The sequence below is a fragment of the Carcharhinus amblyrhynchos genome, chromosome 15, assembly GCF_965287045.1.
Source record: "Carcharhinus amblyrhynchos chromosome 15, sCarAmb.v2.hapA, whole genome shotgun sequence".
Classification (NCBI taxonomy): Eukaryota; Metazoa; Chordata; class Chondrichthyes; order Carcharhiniformes; family Carcharhinidae; genus Carcharhinus; species Carcharhinus amblyrhynchos.
The window spans coordinates 43,274,470-43,295,845 of NC_137338.1; the positions used below are offsets into that span (position 1 = coordinate 43,274,470).

The 21,376-nt window shown below is 42.3% G+C and overlaps 1 protein-coding gene across 4 annotated transcripts in view; it reads right to left on the bottom strand.

Moving 5' to 3' along the window:
* Window positions 1–21,376, bottom strand: part of zbtb20 (zinc finger and BTB domain containing 20) — a 310,534-nt gene that overhangs the window by 158,486 nt on the left and 130,672 nt on the right. The window lies entirely within an intron of this gene.

Below are 21,376 nucleotides of genomic sequence, written 5' to 3' on the forward strand. Positions count from 1 at the left end.
GCCAAGATGCACGTGACTACAAATGCCATGGAAGATAGTTTATTTTCTCTTGATTTGAGAGTTGACCTCAATCTAATTGATTAATCAGTTTTAACACAGCCCATTATGATGTACTGGATAACAGTGTGTAGACAACATCATGTTGCAAACATCGAATGAAAGCAAGGAATACTGTTCCTCAAAGAAATAGGTGAAAGGATACAACACTCAGTATCATAACTGATTAATTAAACAAGTTAGAAGAACTTGTATCTTTCAAACATTTATCAGTCCAGTCGTCCCAAAGGGCTTCAGAGCTGACGAAGCACTTATTGTTCTGCATGCATTTTAGGTGCGAGCCGACAGAAAAATGTTAACTCAGAATTTATAAACAAGTTTCTATGCAATAAAATATATGCAGCAATAATTGCACCTTAAGGTCTCATCATGATGGTTTGTTATGAAAAATGTTTCATCTGCTTTTCTCCAATGAAATAAGAAAGAAAACAAAAATTATCTGCAGTATAGCCTTCATCATCCACACTCTCAATTATCAAACTCTTCAATTAGCCATCAGAATTTTCTTGGGAGAAAGTGACTTGTGACATTAAAACTACAAGTATGTTTTGATATTTCATAGTTTGTTAGTGAACAAATTGTTCCTTTGCTTTTCTTTTGTGTGATATTTCACTCCATTCCCATATCCACGTACAACTGTATCACTACACATGCAAGAATAATTCAAAGCCTCTTGGCTGTCCATTAATTTCAATTTTCTTCTTACTCTTTCAGAGAACGGATGCGCTGCTGTCTAGATCAGCATTTATAATGCTCATCTCCAATTGCTCTTTGAAAGGCGGTTGTCAACCACCACAGTCTATACTGGATGTGGGTACACCCACAGTGCTTTTAGGGAGTTCCAGGATTCTGGCCGGCAACAGTGAAGGAACAATATAGTTCCAAATCAGAACGGTGTGTCGCTTGTTAATGTTGTTGACGACCCATTCCATCACTCTGCTGATGACAGAGTGGAGCGATGGGACAGTAATTGGCTGGGTTGGATTTCACCTGCTGTGTATGTGTACAGGACATACCCAGCCAATTTTCCATACAGTTGAAGAGTTGTCAGTTTTGTAGCTGTACTGGAACAGCTTGGCTAGGGTGCACCTAATTCTGGTGCACAAGTCTTCAGTACTATTGCTAGAGCTCACAACCTTCACAGCATCCAGTGCCTTTGGCTATTTCTTGATATCATGTAAAGTAAATCTAAGTGGTTGAAGACTGGCATCTATGATGCTGAGGAGCTTATGAGAAGGCCGAGATGGATTGGCACTTCTGGCGGAAGACTGTAGTAGATGACTCAGTCTCATTTTTGGCACAGATGTGCTGGCACTCCAATTACTGAGAGTGGGGTTATTTGTGAAGCCTCCTCTTCCTGTTAGCTGTTTAATTGTCAACCACCATTCACAACTAGATGCGGCAGGACTGCCGATGAGCTTAGATCTGACCCGTTGATTGTAGCATCATTTAGCTCTATTACAGGCTGCTTTCGATGTCTGAAACGCAAGTAGTCCTGTTTGTTGCTTCACCAGGTTAGCACCTCATTTTTAGGTATGCATGGTGCTGCTCCACTCTTCATTGAGCACAGGACACACTTTTAATCTCACAGTGAATAAGAAGCTGTACATTAGACTAAGTTTATCTTGGCAAATATATCATGTTATTACAAAGGTAGTCACTACTTTGCTGTTCAGTTCCAGCCACTTAAGCTACATATCCAAGGAAGTATGTAAGTGCGTTAGATTCAGAGAACTTTTACAAGACTAATATCTGAGATGGTCACACTGTCTAATGAGCAAGGTTTGGACAGGCTAGGCTTGTATCTTGTATCTTCTTGTTTAGAAGAATAAAGAGACAACTTAATTGAAACATACAAAGGCCTCGAGGGGTCTTCACAGGGTGGATGTTGAAAGGATGTGTCCTTTTGTGGAAGAAACTAGAACTAAGGACCCCACCCCACTCCCCATCCATTTTAGACAGAGACGAGGGGGACTTTTTTCTCTGAGGATTGTGTCTCTTTGGAATTCTCTCCCTCAAAAGCAGTGGAAACAGAGGCTTTGAGTATTTTTAAGGCAGTGCTGGGTAGATTCTTAATAGCAAGGAGGTGAAAGGTCATCGGGGTTAGGTGGTAGGTGTGTTGATGAGATCGCAACCAGATCAACCATGATCTTATTAAATGGTGGAGCAGGTTCAAGAGGCCGAGTAGCCTAACTCATGTTCACAATTCTTAGGTTAACAACATCTTATTACCTAGAAAGTACAGTACAAAAGGGTTTTCAACCCTAGGAGTAACAATAGCAACATCATTCTTGTCAAATGCTTTAGACATAGCACAAGTACATTCACATGTACAATTAATGTCCACCATAATTCACGGTGAAACTTTAAAATTGTTATCCAAAAGTTCTGAAATTTCCTTGATTTCTGACTGCTGAGAATGTTGTATTGCACAGGAAATACCAGATCTGCTCCAAGTGCTATATCCACAACACGGTTGGATCCAGATTGCTTTTTGCTACCTCTAGCCCCTCCATACCTGCTTATTGGTGGGTTGGCTTGATTTCTCCTGTTGCCCTAAAGTAGTTCACTTCTATTGGCAAGTTAACCAAGATGACACTTCCCAAATTCAGAACAGTGGTGTTTTCATGGTATTGAGTCTGGAGGTTCACCAATGCTCATATCATTTTAGCAGATTACAAACAATTGCATACAACTATCAAAAAACACTTACACAGTGTGCAGTTCATCTTACTATTTATCAACATGCACGTAAAAGGTTAGAAGTACACATACAAATATAACCAATAATTGTGAATTTTTTTTCATTTTTAAAAGGAAACAAGCTACTTGCAGCTAAAGTTGAATGAATTAGACAACATTTTTATTAACAGAACTAAATTGGCCAGTAGTAAAGATCTCATAGACCTGGAAAAATCTACTAGTGCTCAATTATTAAATTTTAATTGGAGTTCACTGTCCATGATATTAATTATAGAAATGAAGATTGGGGTGCTACTTGTGAATACCGGTGAAGATATTGGCTGGAGGCAGGGAATAACAAATGTCATAAGAACATAAGAAATAGGAGCAGGAGTAGGCCATCTAGCCCTTCGAGCCTGCCCCGCCATTCAATAAGATCATGGCTGATCTGTCGTGGCTCAGTTCCACATCCCCGCCCTCTCCCCATAACCCTTAATCCCCTCACTTAACAAAAACCTATCAACCCGCGTCTTAAAAATATTTAGTGAGGTAGCCTCCACCACTTCAACGGGCAGAGAATTCCAGAGATTCACCACCCTTTGAGTGAAGAACTCCGTTCTAAACCGCCCCCCTTTTATCTTGAGGCTGTGCCCCCTAGTCCTACTATCCTTTCTGAGCGGGAAGAGTCTCTCCACCTCTATTCTATCCATCCCATTCATCATCTTATACGTCTCAATGAGATCTCCCCTCATTCTTCTAAACTCTAACGAGTACAAGCCTAATTTATTCAGCCTCTCCTCATAGCTCAACCCCCTCAACTCCGGCATCAGCCTAGTAAACCTCCTCTGCACTCCCTCCAAGGCCAAAATATCCTTGCGTAAGTACGGCGACCAAAACTGCACACAGTACTCCAGCTACGGCCTCACCAATGCCCTGTACAGCCGCAGCAAGACCTCCCTACTTTTATATTCAATCCCCCTCGCTATGAAGGCCAGCATCCCATTCGCCTTCCTGACCACCTGCTGCATCTGCAAGCTGGGTTTTTGCGACTCGTGCACAAGGACCCCGAGGTCCCTCTGCACCGTTGCCTGCTGCAGTTTTTCGCCACGTAAGAAATAATCCTTCCTACCATTATTCCTACCAAAGTGGACCACCTCGCACTTACCAACATTAAATTCCATTTGCCATTTCCTGGCCCATTCGCCCAGCCTATCTAGATCCTTCTGCAGACTCTCCACACCCTCCGCGCAATTTGCCGTTCCACCAATCTTGGTGTCATCAGCAAATTTCGACACCCTACACTCGGTTCCCTCCTCCAGATCATCCACATAAATGGTAAATAGCTGAGGCCCCAGCACCGACCCCTGGGGCACTCCACTAGTCACCATCTGCCAATCCGAATAGCACCCATTGACCCCCACTCTCTGCCTCCTGTTTGACAACCAATCCTCTATCCGGAGTCATTCCGGACTCATTCCAAATGCTTCTTGTTGAATGCTTCAAAAGAAATATTGATAAACAACCCAACTGTCTGCCTAGCCTCTTGGTCAACATGAAGCAGAATGAACACAATGTGAAAAAAAAGACTGCTCGTGTCTCTAAGACTTAAGGCAAAAGGATAGCATAATGCAAAAAATGGATAGTTAGCATTCAAAAATAAGTTCATAACATGGTGATACATATGGTAAAAATGCTGGCAGCTTTATCGTTAAGGTTTTCACATTTGCTATAGTATTCACATCATATTTTAACTAAAACACATTTTCAATATTTTATACACAGGTTACGTGAATATGGTCATTGTTTGGGTACTAGCATAGTGGCCCAGAGGTGGGAATGTAATTTGTCAGGGTACATATCAGAAACATAAGAACATAAGAAACAGGAGCATGAGTAGGCCATCTAGCCCTTCGAGCCTGCCCCGCCATTCAATAAGATCATGGCTGATCTGAAGTGAATCAGTTCCACTTTCCCACTTTCTCCCCATAATCCTTAATTCCCTTGTCTATCAGAAATCTATCTACCCGTGACTTAAATATATTCAACGAGGTAGCCTCCACCATTTCAATGGGCAGAGAATTCCAGAGATTCACCATCCTTTGAGTGAAGAAGTTCCTCCTCAACTCTGTTCTAAACTGACCCCCCCCACCCCGGCTTATTTTAAAGTTCTGCTATCCTTTCTAAGTGGGAAGAATCTCTCTACCTCTATCCTATTTAGCCCCTTCATTATCTTGTAAGTCTTTATAAGACTCCCCCCTCAGCCTTCTAAACTCTAACGAGTACAGACCCAGTCTATTCAATCTCTCTTCATAAGCTAACCCTCTCATCTCCGCTTTCAACCTAGTGAACCTTCTCTGTACTCCCTCCAAGGCCAATATATCCTTTCGCAAATATGGGAATCAAAACTGCACACAGTACTCCAGCTGCAGCCTCACCAGTGCCCTGTACAGTTGCAGCAAGACCTCCCTGCTTTTATATTCTATTCCCCTCGCTATAAAGGCCAATATTCCATTTCGCCTTCTTGATCACCTGCTGCACCTGCAGACTGGGTTTTTGCGATTCGTGCACAAGGACCCCCAGGTCCCTCTGCACCATAGCATGCTGCAGCGTTTCACCCTTTAAATAATAATCCCTCCTACTATTATTTCTACCAAAGTGGATAACCTCACATTTGCTAACGTTATACTCCATCTGCCAGGTCCTCACCCACTCACTCAGCCTATCCAGATCTCTCTGCAGACTTTCCGTGCCTTCCACGCAATTTGCTTTTCCACTCATCTTCGTGTCATCAGCAAATTTTGTTACCCTACTCTCAGCCCCCTCCTCCAGATCATCTATGTAAATGGTAAACAGTTGAGGCCCCAGCACCGATCCCTGCGGCACTCCACTAATCACCAACTGCCTACCAGAAAAGCACCCATTGATTCCAACTCTCTGCTTCCTGTTAGATAACCAATACTCAATCCAAAGGTACATCCAAAGAAAGCCAAAAGGTACATTATGAAGTCAGACTAGACCCCAACAATTTGCTGTTTTGGTGAGGATATGATGTTTTACTCCAGACTCAATTGTACTGACAAACTGGGAAGCTTTTATCAAAACAAATTTTATTTAACAACAAATGAATCAGCTTAACAATTAAACAATACTTAAATGCGACAAAATACAATTTTTAACATCCCTATGAGTTCCAATTCAAGCAGTATTCCCCTTAGAGACAAACCCTCTTCAAAATCATTTAGCAAAACACAGATTTGAGATTGTGTACTAGATTGCCAGCCCTGAAACTGCCAATCTCCAGAGAGAGACAGACAGACAGCAGACAGACACGTTGTGTGTTACGGTAAGGTTGTATAAGGTATTGGTGAGGCCGAATTTAGAGCACTGTCTACAGTTTTGGTCACCTAGTTACAGGAAGGATGTAAATAAGGTTGAAAGAGTGCAGAGAAGGTTCACAAGGATGTTACCGGGACTTGAGAAGCTGAGTTACAGAGAAAGGTTGAATAGGCAAGGACTTTATTCCCTGGAGCGAAGAAGAATGAGGGGAGATTTGATAGAGGTGTATAAGATTTTGATGGGTATAGATAGAGTGAATGCAAGCAGGCTTTTTCCACTAAGGCTAGGGGAGAAAAAAAAAACAGAGGGCATGGGTTAAGGGTGAAAGGAGAAAAGTTTAAAAGGGAATGTTGGGGGGGGGGTGGATTCTTCATGCAGACAGTGGTGGGAGTGTGGAATGAGCTGCAGGATAAAGTGGTACATGCGGAGTCACTTAACATTTAAGAAAAACTTGGACGGGTTCATGGATGAGAGGGGTGTGAAGGGATATGGTCCAAGTGCAGGTCAGTGGGACTAGGCAAAAAATGGTTCGGTATAGACAAAAAGGGCCAAAAGGCCTGTTTCTGAGCTGTAATTTTCTATGGTTCTACACCTTGCTTCTTCCAGAACCAGACAGGAATTGTGTTTAAAAAGATGAAAGAGAAACTGGGGGTGATTCTCCAATATGCTGCGCTAATTCCTGCGAGCATTTGTGCCTCACAGCATCACATTTCTGGCACATTCTGCTCTACACTGGAAATCAGCTGGGATGTGGGGCCTGGAACTGGATTCTCCGCGTGTGCTAGTATCTCCCACGCTGCCAGCGGGGATTACGATACTTCCTTTCAGAGAGCTGGCGGCCCGACCCCACTGGAGTGAAGAGGGCCAAGTGGGGCTCCTCAGGGTGTCAGGCAGTTAGGGCTGTTGCCCCCAGGCATGGGCACCCTGGCAGTGCCAGTGTGCACCTCAGCATTCCGTCATTGGGATCAATGGGCCGGCGATTGAGGCAGGCAGGTCTGCCTACGGGGGTCTGCACTGCGGGAAGTGAGGGGCAGGGGGAGCCTGAAATTGGGGCAGTCTGCGATCAGGCTGTGGTGGGGTTTGGGGGGCAGCACTGTGGGAGTCCCAGGCTGGCCAGCAATCAAGTTGGCCAGCATTCGGGAGGCTGACAGTTCAGGGCCATTGCACATGTGCAGAGGCCCACTGGTTTCAGTCTGCTGGGTGAAAATAGGCACCACCCCTGAAATTTAATGATATTTACACTAGTGGCCTCTGGACACACAGGGTATGAGAAATCCTAGTCTGAACTCCCACTGAAAAAAAAAGCATCAATTACTCCAGATGTCCCACCGACTTAACACAGAATTACTTTGGGAGAATTCCACTCACTGTGGTTTTCCCTGCAAGCTTCGCTCCTTCCATTAAGCACATGACTCTGTCAATCAATCTAATCAAAACTCTACTCTGAACCCCAGGAGAAAAATCAAGTAAACACAAATGCATTAATCCAGTTTAGATAAACACATCATTAGCTATAATGAGTTATTATCCTGCAGTCTCAGCATGGAGCTGCATGTTTCTCAGGCAAATTGACTCCTTGCATCATGGCACAGTATCACCACAAATTCCAACCATGTCAAGTCATAAAACTGAAGTAAAAAATCTTACCAGATGGTTGCAAACACCCAACTAGCCATCAATGTTCTTCAGAAAAGGGGGTATATTCAATATGGTCTACACATGACTCCAGTCACATACTGGATTTAATGACACCCTCAAGTAGAAATAAACAACAACTAAATAGCTTACTGAAATTAAATGGTTTTATTAGCAATGAATCAGGCGTCATTCAAGGGCAAGGCACAGACAATCAACCTTGCAAAGATCTCCACTGGCTGACAACCAAATTGGATGAACAACAGATTAACTTGGGGATACTCAGAATCATATTTACCATCCTTGGGTAGGATGTCCACCATGTTCAAATAAAACAAGACCAAGGAAATGTTCTATTGATCACCATTTAACAACCCTCCTCAACTGACAAAGTCAGCACTTCGTCATGCTGAATGCAACTTTGAAAAAACGCCGAGGAATGGAAGGATGCATTTTGATTGATGAATTGAAGACTGGCTTAATTATATTGCAATGGACCAAGTTGGTAGCAATGGACATTGAAATAAGACTGGGGAAGGAATGAACAATAAAGGAGTGACCTTGCTCTCACTCTTACCCAATTATGTGCTTCAGACACCATTGTAAAGTGAAGGTTGATCCCCCCTCTGAGAACTAATACCAAAACACCCAAAGCAGAGTAGCGTGCCTTATAGTCTGTAAAAAGTGGGTGAGAAGTGATGAGAACTGCTCTTCAGCAACTCCTAGTGGTTAAATACAAAATAAATCCCTGACACTCACTCTAAAATCAACACCTAACAATTTATTTATTAAACAACGAACAAATTAATTAAGCTATTAACAAACCAAATAAATCCCTTCTAACTATCAATTATTCCCAAATAAAACAAGATTCAAATGGTATACTGTTCCAAATAAATACAATTCCAACTCATTAACAAAAAGTAGAATTTAGTTATTCTCTAAATCAAAACCAGGTTTTGTATCTTCCAGAATATTCTGCGCCTTCTCTGTTGACTCTGAGTTTAAGAGCCGTGGGGTTATGTTGCAACTATACCGGACGTTGGTGAGACGACATTTGGAAGATTGTGTGCAGTTCCGGTCACCTCACTATAAGAAGTATGTGGAAGCATTGGAGAGAGTGCAGAGGAGATTTACCAGGATGCTGCCTGGTTTGGAGGGTAGGTCTTATGAAGAAAAGTTGAGGGAGGTGGGGCTTTTCTCTTTGGAGTGGAGGAGGCTGAGAGGCGATTTAATAGAGGTTTATAAGATGAGAGGGATTGATAGAGTGGACCTGCAGAGACTATTTCCTCGGGTGGATGTAGCTGTTACTAGGGGGCATAACTATAAGGTTCATGGTGGGAGATATAGGAGGGATGTCCAAGGTAGATTCTTCACTCAGAGAGCGGTTGGGGTGTGGAATAGACTGCCTGCTGTGATAGTAGAGTTGGACGCTTTAGGAACTTTCAAGCGATTATTGGATAGGCACATGGAGCACACCAGAATGATCGGGATTAGGATAGCTTGATCTTGGGATTGGACATATCTCGGCACAACATTGAGGGCCGAAGGGCCTGTACTGTGCTGTAATGTTCGACGTTATATGTTCTTCCGTCTGGAACTTCTCTTCTTTTCTCTTTGGTACCTTTGCTATCTAGATAGTGTTTTTACTAGGCCATAGAAGCAACTATGAGAGCCAGCAATTCTCTCTGAGAGCTGTGATCACTGGCAGGTGGCAGTTGCTCTCTCTTTTTGTCCCAATGTCCTCCTTCTTTTATACCTGTGATGACATCTCAATATTTCCAACCATGAACAAACAGGATTGGTCCCAGGTTGTCAAAACTGTCAGATTTAAATTTACTAGGTTCTTGGTATACAAGTGCCTAATTCAAATTTATGGGCTAAATTCAAAAAATTCAAAAGCCTGTTGTCTTGGTAACACAGCTGCTTGGCCTTTTGATACAAATGTTTCAGTTTGAGGCTCCTTGTGTACTTGTATTTTTTAAACTCGCTAAGTACAGAAAAAACACCACCTTTTAACGGGCCCATATAATGCTTTCTCCCTGGCATTTACATAAGAACATAAGAAATAGGAGCAGGAGTAGGCCATCTAGCCCTTCGAGCCTGCCCCGCCATTCAATACGATCATGGCTGATCTGTCGCTGCTCAGTTCCACTTTCCCGCCCTCTCCCTATAACCCTTAATCCCCTCACTTATCAAAAACGCATCAACCCACGTCTTAAAAATATTTAGCGAGGCAGCCTCCACTACTTCAACGGGCAGAGAATTCCAGAGATTCACCACCCTTTGAGTGAAGAAGTTCCTCCTCAACTCCGTTCTAAACCGCCCCCCCCACTTTATCTTGAGGCTGTGCCCCCTAGTCCTACTGTCCTTTCTGAGCGGGAAGAGTCTCTCCACCTCTATCCTATCCATCCCATTCATCATCTTATACGTCTCAATGAGATCTCCCCTCATTCTTCTAAACTCTAACGAGTACAAGCCTAGTTCATTCAGAGTCTCCTCATAGCTCAACCCCCTCAACTCCAGTGTCAGCCTAGTAAACCTCCTCTGCACTCCCTCCAAGGCCAAAATATCCTTGTGTAAGTGCGGTGACCAAAACTGCACACAGTACTCCAGCTGCGGCCTCACCAGTGCCCTATACAGCTGCAGCAAGACCTCTCTACTTTTATATTCAATCCCCCTCGCTATGAAGGCCAGCATCCCATTAGCCTTCCTGACCACCTGCTGCATCTGCAGGCTGGGTTTTTGCGACTCATGCACAAGGACCCCGAGGTCCCTCTGCACCGTCGCCTGCTGCAGTTTTTCGCCACGTAAGTAATAGTCCTTCCTACCATTATTCCTACCAAAGTGGACCACCTCGCACTTGCCAACATTAAATTCCATTTGCCAGTTCCTGGCTCATTCGCCCAGCCTATCTAGATCCTTCTGCAGACTCTCCACACCCTCCGCGCAATTTGCCGTTCCACCAATCTTGGTGTCATCAGCAAATTTCGACACCATACACTCGGTTCCCTCCTCCAGATCATCTATATAAATGGTAAATAGCTGAGGCCCCAGCACCGACCCCTGGGGCACTCCACGAGTCACCAACCGCCAATCCGAATAGCACCCATTGACCCCCACTCTCTGCCTCCTATTTGACAGCCAATCCTCTATCCACACTAATACCCTACCCCCAACTCCATGCCCCCTTACCCTCTGCAATAATCTCTTGTGCGGCACCTTGTCAAACACCTTCTGAAAATCAAGAAAGACCACATCCACCGGCTCTCCTCTATCCACCGCCCAAGACACATCCTCATAGAGCTCCAATAAATTCGTCAGGCACGACTTCCCCTTAACGAAACCGTGCTGCGTCTGCTCTATCAAGCAATTCCCCTCAAGATGCCTCGCTATTTCCTCCTTGATGACGGATTCTAACATTTTACCTACAACAGGCGTTAAACTAACCGGCCTATAATTCCCTGCCTTTTGCCTGCCACCCTTCTTAAACAACGGCGTAACATTAGCCGTTTTCCAATCTTCCGGCACTTCCCCGGAATCCAGCGACGTTTGGAAAATAACCACCAAGGCATCCACTATCACCTCCGCCATTTCTTTCAGAACCCTCGGATGCATTCCATCCGGTCCTGGGGACTTGTCCACAATCAGTCCCTCCAGTCTGTCGTGCACCGCCTCTCTAGTAACAATAATGTCATTGAGACCCTCCTGTCCTACCATCTTTCCATCGCTAACACCCGGCAAATTATTCACATCCTCCTCCGTGAAGACCGAAACAAAAAAGTTATTCAAGACCTCAGCCATTTCCCCATCCCCTACCACTAAGTCCCCCCTCTCATCCTCTAAGGGTCCAACGTTCACCCTAGCCAGCCTCTTCCTTTTTATATACTTATAAAAACGCTTGCTATCCTTTTTTATATTAAGCGCTAGCCCAGCTTCATAGTTTCTCCTACCCTTCTTCATCAACTTCTTAGTCAATCTTTGTTGGCATTTAAACCTCTCCCAATCCTCTTCTCGCCCACTACTCTTAGCTACTCTAAACGCCTCCGCTTTGAATTTAACACTTTCCTTCACCTCCTTCGTTATCCATGGCTTATTACCTCTCCTCCTACGGTCCTTTTTAACCATCAGAATAAATTTCTGCTGAGCACCAGGAAAGATCTCCTTAAAGATCCTCCACTGCTCCTCAGCAGACCTACCTTCCAACGCGCTCCCCCAGTCAACATTTGCCAATTCTTCTCTCATCCTTCCGTACTCCCCTCTGTTCAAACAAAGGACACGTGTCTGGGAACCCACTTTTTCGTCCTCCATCTGCACCAGAAGCTCCACCATACAATGATCACTGTCCCCAAGAGGATCCTTCACCACAAGGTCCCTAATTCTACCCGCCTCGTTACATAACACCAGATCCAAGATAGCTTGCTCCCTCGTCGGCTCCAACACACACTGTTCAAGGAAACTATCCTGGCAGCATTCCAAGAACTCCTCCTCGAGCCCACCGCGTCCAACATGGGTCGACCAATCAATATGTAGATTGAAATCCCCCATAATTATTGCCGTTCCATTCCTGCATGCCGCACTTATTTGCGCGTTAACAGCCCGCCCCACCTCCAGATCATTATTTGGGGGCCTATAGGCGACACCCACCAGCTTCTTCCTCCCTTTGCTGTTCCTAATCTCCACCTACAACGATTCCACTTTTACAACTTTACAAACATTAATCTACAATTACGCTACCCAACTTTGCAACAACACATTATAAACACATTGCCCAGAGTGAACACCATGCAGTTCTTGTGAAGGTATAGGCACATCTCCATGATAGGGAACTCCAACACTGTCCAAGCACTGGTTAGATCTATCAGGTTAAAAAAATTTTACACAGTGCCAAAATCTGTAAATTCAGGGAGATGGACAATCCTCACCCCTCCTTCCCCATTAATACAAGACCAATTTTTTTTTTGATGGGGACTGTAAAAGGATAAGCCAGGGCAGCAACACACATTTCTTAATGAAGTCCCAACAGTATTGCAGCATACCAATTGGGTAAGGGATACAGAAAATCATCCGCTGCCACAGCAAGATGAAAGCAAATTAGATAATAGCTACAATAGCCAAGAACAGCCAACAGGTCTAAAAATAGTTTTTTTGTATGATTGGTAAGCCATTGGTGAGATTCCAAATTCCACATTGCACACATTTCAAGCTATTCAATTTTAAGAAGGCTATAAACATGGATGTGAGAGGCTACAAAACAATAAATTCAGAGTATTTGGAACGTAAATTAAAAATGAGGAATGTTGGAAATACAGTTCGGTTGCCAGCTGCAAAGTGGAAATTTAGGTTAATGTTTCTCATGTCAAAGCTTCTGACAGGTCTTCAGTTGAGACACAATGGCCCAGATTTTGCCAGATCATCATGTCTCCATGTACCCAGTTAGACTTTTGCTCTGCAACTTGTCAGAAGTACAGGCCGATAACAGCAAGATGACAATTTATCTCCCTAATCAAAGAAATATAAGGATTGAGGGAGAAATGGAAATGATGGGAAGAAATTAGGATTCAAAATCAGGTACATAAAGAGAAATAAAAGATTAGACTGGGATAGTGGGAAAAAGACAAAGGAAAGTTTTTTTAAAAATAAAAAACATTAAAAATCAAACAAGTTCCGAACTGTAGGAATGAAACTCAGTAGCTTAGATCGTTCTCTCTCTAATTGGAGCGGTTGAACAGCATTGCAGGAAAATATAACAATCATTAAAAATATACATCAATTGTCAAGTTCTAGTTCTATTTTTTTGTGATGAGTTTAATTGGCAATGAATGTGCAAATGCAGCAATTTACTGAAACTCATGGGGAGAAGGGCGAGATCCATTCCTGAGAGGCTCACAGGGGAGTGACGCAAATCGTTCAGCAACTTGTGACAATTCGTAATTCACTTGGTATCTCTTCTTTGCCATAGTTACTAGATGATTTACATATTAATAATAGTAAACGCCATTAAACCCATCATTACTTTGGCAGCAAGATCTGAACCATTATCTTTTCAGAAGTGGATGGATCTGCTGGGTATTTCATGGAATTTTCTTTTTTTAATTTCCAATATTGGCAGGTTTTTTTTAATGTGTCCATCAGGAATTTCTATAATGAAACACCTTAAAGGAAGCCAATCTTGTTGTTTCTTTGAAAGGAAAGAGGCCATTACTAGGTGATCTAATTGAAGTTTTCAGAGTTATATGAAGGCTAGTGACAAAATTAATCAATATAAATTATCAACACTGGCAAAGGATTCAAATGCCACAGGACAAATTTAAAAGTGAACAAGTTCTGAGTGAAAAGTGAAGATAGCTCATTCTCAAGAAATGATTTATTTTTAGTTAATTTGTGCAGTGAATGTGCTGCTGGCAAGTCCAACTTTTATTGTCCAACCCTAAATGCCCACAAGAAAGAGGTGTTGAGCTGCGTTTTGAACTGCTGTAGTCCATGTAGTGCAGGTACATCCACACTGTGCAGAGTACCAGGATTTTGATCCAGTAACAGCGAAGGAAAGTCAATATCATTCTAAGGCAGGATAGTGAATGGCTTGGAGGGAAACATGAAGGTGCTGGTGTTCCCAAGCATTTGCTGCCTGTCTTGGATTTGGAAGGTGCTGTTGCACGAGGCTTAGCAAGCTGCTGCAGTGCATCTTGTAGATGGTAGAAAGTGCTACCACTGCGCAGTGGAGGGAGTAAATGTTTAAAGTGCTGGATGGGGTGTCAGTGAAGCGGGTTGCTTTGTCCTAGATAGTATTGGGCTTTTTGGAGTTATTGGAAATGCACTTACCTAGGGAACTGGAGAGTATTCTGTCACATTCCTGATTTGTGCCTGGCTTTGGGGATTAAGGTGGTGTGTTATTGCTCCCAAATTCTCAGTCTTTGATCTGCTCTCAAAGCCACAGTTATTTATATGGCTATTCAGTTTCTACTTGATGATGGGAGATTCAGTGGTGTTAATTCCATTAAATGTCAAGGAGAGGTGGTTAGATTATCTCTCATTGGAGATGGTCATTGCCTGGCACTCATACAGTGCAAGTGCTATTTATTATTTATCAACACAAGCTTGAATGTTGTCCAGGTCTTGCCACACACGTGGGTTTAGACTGTTTCAATGTCTGAGCAGTTGAGAATGGTACTGAACATCATGCACCTATTAGCAAACATCTCCACTTTTGACCTTTTGATGGAGAAAAGGTCAGTGATGAAGCTGCTGAAGATGGCTGGGCCAAGGGCACTACCCTAAGGAACTCCTGAAGTGATACCCTGGGGCTGAGATTAATGGGTTCCAACAGGTACAACCATCTTCCCCTGTGCAAGGTACAACTCCAAACAGCAGTGAATTTTCCATCGACTTAAACTCTGTGAATGATTTTTGATGTCAAAAATCAATCAAACACTGTCTTAATATCAAGAGCAATCACTTTCATTTCACTCCCTCGAATTCAGTTCTTTTGACCATGTTTGGACCAACGATGTAATGAGGTCAGGAGCTGAGTGGCTCTTATAGAACCCAAAATGAGTATCAGCAAGCATGGTGTTGGTGTGTAGGTGCCTCTGTCAACAACATTTTCCGTCACTTTTCTGATGATTGAAAGTTGACTGCTTGGGTAATAGTTGGCTGGACTGGATTTGTTCTGTTTTTCATTGACATGTAGCTGGGAAATTTTTCACATTGTCAGGCAGATGCCAGCATTGTAGCTGTACTGGGATCACTTGGATAAGACTACAGCTAGTTCTGCAGCTTCAGAAAGCTCCAACACTACAGAAGCTGTCAGAATTGTATCCAGAACCTTGAGCCATTTTCTGATATCACATACAGTGAATCTGGGAACTCAAGAGGAGGCCAACTGATTAGCCAGGCGGCACTTCTGGCTTAGGACGATTGCAAATGTTTCAAACCACTTTTTTTGCACTGATAGGTTGGACTCCACTATCAATAAAAAAATGAGCATGTTTGTCAAGCTTCCCTCTCTGGTTAGTTGTTCAGTTGTCCACCAGGGACCTCCCAGTTCGATTCCTGGCTTGGGTCGCTGTCAGTGCAGAGTTGGCATGGGTTTCCTGCGGGTGCTCCAGTTTCCTCCCACTGTCCGAAAGATGTGCTGGTTAGGTGCGTTGGCCATGCTAAATTCTTTCTCAATTTACCTGAGCAGGTGCTAAAGCATTGCAACGAGGGGATTTTCACTGTAGCTTCACTGCTGTACTAATGCAAGCCTACTTGTGACAAAAATAAATAAATTTAAACTTTAAACCACTGGATGTGGCGGGGCTGCAAAGTGTGATCCGATCCCCAAGTTCTGGTATAATTTTGCTCCATCTACAGCATGCTTCTTCAGTTATTCAGTTTTCTTTTGTGGCTTTACCAGTTGACACCTCATTTACAGGTATCTCTGATTCATCATTAATCCCTTGGCTTGATGGTAATGGTAGAATGGGGGATATGGTGCAGCAGAGGCTACAGATCATTGCAGAATACATTCTCTGCTCCTCCTGGTAACTCACAGTGCTTTCTTGATCCCCATTTTTATGCTGCTGAATCCCTTCTGTAATTTCTCATTCAGCATGGTGCAAGTGCCATAAAATGTGAAGCAGCACCTCCTTAGTGAGGACATGAGAAATCATCTGCACAAGGACTGCACATTGGTCTCTCTTAGTATTACTGACGCATGTAGGTTGATAAGGACAGAATCAATTCCTCCTTGAGGAATAGATAGGGCTCAAGAAATATCTTGAATAAGAAGGAACTTGAGCATGGAATAGATGGCATGAAAAGGGAAAAATCAGATTGATTTATGAAAAAGACAGGCTTGTTAGTATCTGCTGGACTCCCTGCATAACCAAAACTCTCATATTCAAACCATTACGGTGTCAGCCTGGACTGTCATGCATTCATATCTGACCAAGCTCAGGGTTTCAAATCCTAGCCCAAAACATGAACATGTGATTTTGAAAGGCACCCAAATGCAATGTGAAGGGATTACCGAATTGTTGAAGAGGATGTCTTTCTGATAAGCTATTAAACCAAGCACTCAACTGCCATTTAAAAGTAGTCTTAAAAGGTGCCGTGGCAATATCTGAGGAAGAGAAATATTCTGGTCAGCATTGCTCTCTTCACTAATATCACTAAATAAAAACTTTTAAGTGGTTATTTATTTTGCTGTTTTTGGGGAACAATGGTATGTGAAAATTAGCTGCCATTTTCCCTTCTTGACAATAGTGTGAGCACTTCAAAAACTACTTCAATCTCTAAGAAGCAACCTAGGACATCTTGAGGTCATGAAAGGCCCTATGTAAATGCAATTTTTTTATTTTCTCTTACTCATCAGCCCTATTATTTCCCTTTATATTTGGCTTGTTGCCCTGCACTCATCAGTAATTACAGGTTTGTGCTGTTTTGTTCTTCACTGTTCCATGCTCATCTTTCAAGCCCTGTTTAGACTGCCAGTTTTCCAAGTAAAGTCTGGATTCCTTCTCAACTTGTGATCAGTGTCGTTAACTCACTCAATAATGTGTGGGTTAAATCTCTATTCCAGGACTCAAGGCACACAATTTACAATGACCAGAAAATCTCCCAGTTTCTAGACCAATGGCTTTCTGCCAATGAATATCACAAAAAAAACACATTAACTAATTTTTGGTTACTTAACCTATCTCACTACCAGGTTTGCCTACATAACAGTGAATAAATTCAAAGTGATTCATTGCATCTGAAACATTGAGACAGTTCAATGATATGAAAGGACAGAATAAATGCAAATCAACATCATCATCGACTACAGGCATTTTTCTTCCTTGACATTCCACTTCTCCAAACTCTCTTAAAGCTTAACAAATTAGATCATCATCTTGAAATTAAAGTTTTTATCACAAAGGCTCTAGGTCTGTTTGGCTTCACAAGCTAGGTGCTATAATACTATGCTTGCTATCAAAATACATTTATCTTGGATACTGTTTTTCAGTGCTCCTCTGTCCTTTACACAAAGTCTCCCTCAATGTTTTATGGTAACATTTTTTCAAACTGTTTTTACAATTATAGTTAGGTTTGTCTATTTTGACAGCTGAGCTCATCAAATGCAATCTCAATTTCTAATACACTTAGCCAAAAAAGGCAAAAATCTCTCCTCTACTTAGGCAGTACTTTACAGTATTCTTCCTTTAAACAAAAGTATCTTCTATTCAAAGTGCTCCCCCAAAAATCTAGTATATTTTTTCACCTGTCAAATGTCATCTTTCCACCTAATAATCTGCTCGTTCGGGTTTATCTTCCTTTCAGCGTGGCTCCACACATTCTTATAGTAGCCAGCACATCACAGCTTGGAGACACACAAACCCCTTCAAAACAAACAGCAAACTTGGCTAGTGTTGGTTGGGGGAGGAAGTCAGCAAGAGCTCCCACTTCCATTTGCTATGTTGCTACTGCAGAATACAGGTTCAAGTACACAGCCAAAACCAGATATTTATTCTATAAATTCTAAAGAACCAGTGACATTTGGCCCATCATGCCTATGATGGCTCTTAGCTAGTGCAATCCAAAGCTAATTCCACTGTCTTGCTCTCTTCGATCTTAACTTTCTCTGCGTATCCTTTATCAGATGCAAAAACCGGTGCTTTAATTCACTTATAACAAAGTATTCCAGCCTCTAGCAACTGTCCATAAATAAATTTCTCCTAACCTCTTTTCTCATTCTCTAACCCAAGCAAATTGTCTTTCCCTATCACTGTCAAAATCCCTCATAAAGTTAATGACTTCTATTAAGTCTACACTTCTACCAGTATCTTAAGTCTACTTAAATCCAAACTGTGCTTGCAATTTTAAAGAGTTATGTATATGAAGCACTAAGCTTCTTTGCTCATCCAAACACTTCCTTATTTTTCTGTAATGAATATATTTTCCCTCCATTCTCATTTTCCTGCAAAATACATGACACACATTTTCCCACATTCAATTGCATCTGTAATATGACTGTCCATTCTGCTAATTGACCTTTATTTTCTGGAATTTTTTTGAAGCCCCCTCTCCAGCTGGGATGGGTGAAGAGAAATATCAAAGCACCAGTAACGTGGCACAGCAGTGTTGCACTTCCCGGCATTGTGACATTACTCCATTCTAGCTCTCCTAGTTAATTTTAATCGACAATACTACAATGGAATGATACTCACCTTCCCAACATTAAATGGCTTCATTCTCATTTCTGCCTAGGTTTAAATGTCATTTTTTAAAATATGGAGATTTTTTCAGCTGTCGTATCAGTCCCCAGACCATAATCCCAATGTCATGCCCACAGCTAACTCTAGCAGTCATGATCTGTGAAATGATATTTGATCTGTGAATATTAATTTCTAAGTGCTAAAGGCCATTTACAAATGAAGCTTAATGTTCAAGGCTGATTGATATATGTTTCATGTTATCTACAAAGGAAACTACTTTGATACAAGACTTTCAAAATCATGAGCCAATAGGCAGTGCTGTTTACATGAAGATGAGAAGCTATTTAAAGTAATGTGCACATTCAGATCACATGGAAAGGTGGTAACATTTTAACAATCCTTAACTCCTGCAAGGTTCAGAATTTTATCATTTGGGAAGGCTTTCTCTAAATGGCTGAAGTGAACAGCTAGAAACCAAAATACCTCAAATAATGCTCTCATGTGACCCACTCCCCTCCCCAAAAAAGGAAGAATGACCATCTCAAAAAGTATCAATGGCAATTTTTCAACGTGCAACAACAAACTTCATAAAATTCCTAACAAAGAGTGCCAAGGAAATGTTTTATTGCACAATTCATTGTTTTAAATTTAATTTCAAATCTGGCCTTCACTTATCACACATTGAATTATAAATAGTTACTGAGGAAGTGAGTGAGAAGCTTACATTATTGCTCCAAAAGAGTAAAAGGCAATTTAGCGCTGTTAAAAAAACTTTACCTTAAAGTGGCAAAAAACTCAGTGTGAAGGGATCACATAACTGCTCTGAATCCTGCCCGAACAACCAGAGTGGTTTGCTTGCTCTGGGAGACAGTAAGGCCCAGGTTGTTTATCTAGGTAGAAAGTGAAAGATGTTCACAATTGAGAAATAATTTCTGTGGACTTTGGGTAGACTGTAAGTCTCGAAGTCTCACAGGGAGTTGTTTGGAATGTCAGCCTTCATAGAAACATAGAAAAGTAGGAGCAGGAGTAGGACATTCAGCCCTTTAAGCCTGATCCACCATTCATTATGATTATAAATGGTCATCCAGATCTGTAGTCTGTTCCCATTTTCCCCCATATCCTTTGGTCTCTTTAGCCCCAGGAATTATATCTTACTCCTTCTTGAAAACAAACAATGTTTTGGTCTTAACTGTTTTCTTTGGAAGAGGTTTAGCAGTCCCCAGGCGAGGATGATTTTCCTCATCTCGGTCCTAAATGATTTACCCCACGTCCTCAGACTACTGCCCCTGGTTCTGGACTCCCCCACCACTGGGAATATCCTTCCTGAACCTACCCTGTCTAGTCCTGTTAGAATTTTATAGGTTTCAATGCGATCCCCCCTCATTCTTCTAAACTCCAGCGAATGTAATCCTAACTGACTCAATCACTCCTCATATGTCAGTCACGCCCTCCCAGAATACAACCTTTGTTGCATTCCCTCCATAGCAAGAACATCCTTCCTCAGATAAGGAGATCAAAACTGCACATATTATACCACGTGTGGTCTCACCAAGGACCTGCATAACTGCAGCAAGACATCCCTGCTCTTGTTCTCGAATTCTTTCGCTGTGAAGGCCAATATACCACTCGTCATCTTCACCAGTTGCCATACTTTCAAGTTTACTTTCAGTGATTGGTATACAAGGACATCCAGGTCTCATTGCACATGCCCTTCCCTCTACGTGTAGCCATTCAGATAATCTGTTTTCGCTTCAAAGTGGATAACCTCATCTTTCATGTATTTGTCCACTCACTCAAATCGCAGTAAAGCATCTCTGCAGCCGCCTCACAGCTCACCCCCCCACCCAGCTTTGTCTCATCTGCAAACATTATATTTGTTCCTTAATCTAAATCATTAATATCCATTGTGAACAACTAGAGTCCGTGCATTGATGCCATTCGTAAATCCACAGTATAATCTTATAAAGGGTTATACTTTAAACTGACTATTTAATTCCAAGATAGAAGGACTTTGAGAAGAGAATATCCACTTAGCATTTCGACATAGATATCGGGTCCATGGGATTCATGTTGCCATGGAGATGGGATTTGGAGGGGAAGCAGAATCATAGAATCCCACAGTGCAGAAGGAGGCTATTCGGCGCACCGAGTATGCAACAATCACAATCCCACTCAGGCCCGTTTCCCATAACCACTCGCAGACTATAGAAAGCTATTATAGTATCAGTTTACAGGGTTTCCTTAAGATATCCTTGAATCTCACAGACACAGGTCTGAGAGAGAGAGAGAGAGAGAGAGAGAGAGAGAGAGAGAGATAGAGGCAGCTCGTTACCATTACTCAGGGAGTTTGTACTTAAAGAGACAACGTTTGTGAAGATTTAAATGAAGCTGTATGATTCAGCTAGCTTTGGATCAAGAGAGGAACCTTAAGTAACCCTCACTGTTAAAGTCAGTTTGGAGATTTGAAGTTATGTGGCCGGGAAAGG